The sequence below is a fragment of the Otolemur garnettii genome, unplaced genomic scaffold (assembly GCF_000181295.1).
Source record: "Otolemur garnettii isolate 467f Iridium unplaced genomic scaffold, OtoGar3 scaffold00024, whole genome shotgun sequence".
Taxonomy (NCBI): domain Eukaryota; kingdom Metazoa; phylum Chordata; class Mammalia; order Primates; family Galagidae; genus Otolemur; species Otolemur garnettii.
The window spans coordinates 3,979,932-3,981,585 of NW_003852419.1; the positions used below are offsets into that span (position 1 = coordinate 3,979,932).

At 40.7% G+C, this 1,654-nt stretch overlaps 1 protein-coding gene across 1 annotated transcript in view; it reads right to left on the reverse strand.

Annotated features, from left to right (window-relative positions):
* Positions 1–1,654, reverse strand: part of SRBD1 (S1 RNA binding domain 1) — a 248,375-nt gene that overhangs the window by 234,475 nt on the left and 12,246 nt on the right. The window lies entirely within an intron of this gene.

The window sequence follows — 1,654 nt, forward strand, 5'->3', positions numbered from 1 at the left end:
AAAAAAAAGCTTAAGGATATGTCCTTAGACTGTGCTAAGTGGTGTTAAAAATAGTACTATCTTCAAGAACAGGCTAAAAATATATAAGAATAAATAAGTAAATTATAGCTTTTTTTTTTTTTTTTTGAGACAGAGCCTCAAGCTGTCACCCTGGGTAGAGTGCAATGGCATAACAGCTCACAGCAACCTCCAACTGCTGGCTTAAGCGATTCTGTTGCCTCAGCCTCCCAAGTAGCTGGAACTACAGCCGCCTGCCACAACACCCGCCTATTTTTGGTTGTATTTGTCACTGTTGTTTGGCAGACTTGGGCTGGATCTGAAACCACCAGCTCTGGTGCCTGTGACTGGCACCTAAGCCACTTGAGCTACAGGTGCCAAAACTCAAATTCATTTAAATTGTATTAAGTTATTGAAATCAATGAAAGAGTGAGAAACAGCTCTAGCAAACACCTTAAATTACATAAAAAGCCAGTATCGAGACTCTCCACCTGCTTTAATTAACCCTTTTTTTCTTACAAAGTATAGATTTGTTTCCTAATTAAACTGTATCAGGTACAGCTGCAGTACTTTTCTAACAACAAAGAAACTCACAGCAAGAGCAGAGAAAAAGAAGTCATGTAATTCTGTTAAAGCCAGTTAATTCTACTTCTACCCTAATGTAAGAGGTAAATATTAGTGGGAAAGATGACCACTTCCTTCATAGACACTAGGGAATAAGGATGTCTGGGTTTTTCAATGTTAAGTTCTACTTGGAGGCAAAAACCTGATTGAATGACTTCTTAGCTAAATTATACTCTAGGACAGTGGTTCTCAACCTGTGGGTCATGACCCACAGGAACTGTATTAAAGGACCGCAGCATTAGGATGAGAACCACTGCTCTAGGAGATCACAATTATGATAGGTCAAACCACTAGTATTCTCAAGTTCTCTTCAGAGGTGGATGCTATAAAGTCAAGAGTTAAAAAAAAAAAAAAAAACAAGAATCATTAGAATAACATAACACAATAGCAGTGAAACTGAAAGGAACTAAAATTAGAAAACCAAGGAATCAGAAAACCAGAGTTCCACCCTCACTATCATCAAACTGAGCAGATTGCTTCCTCTAGGAGTCTTGTCAAGTAGGATTACTGACTTAACCCTTTTTCACCTAGAAATACTGCCAAGATTAAAGTGCTTTTACTTAAAAGGAAACACAAGCACAGCTACCATTTTGCTATATATGAAGCAGTTCTAAGGCAGCTACTCAACACTCATTCAATTACATGTGAGCTCTCAGAAGCATCTGGTACCCTTAGAGAACGTCCTTTACATGCCTTCCAGGAGCTACTCCCCTGGTTTTCATCCTACTTCTAGAAGCTACTCCTCAGTCCCTTTGACACCTCCTTTTCTCTCCATCCTCTAGATGTTAAAATACCCCCAAGGCTTAGTCCTTGGCTCTCTCCTTCCCTCTCTCTATGCTCTCCTGCTAGCTGATCTTATCTTGTACTATGGCTCAAAACAGGGATCTCAGCTTATACAGTATCTCCAACTTGAACTTTCCACTGAGATTAAGACTTGTAGGCTCGGCGCCTATAGCTCAACCGGCTAAGGCGCCAGCCACGTACACCTAAGGTGGCGGGTTCGAATCCCCAGCCCGGACCTGCCAAACAACAA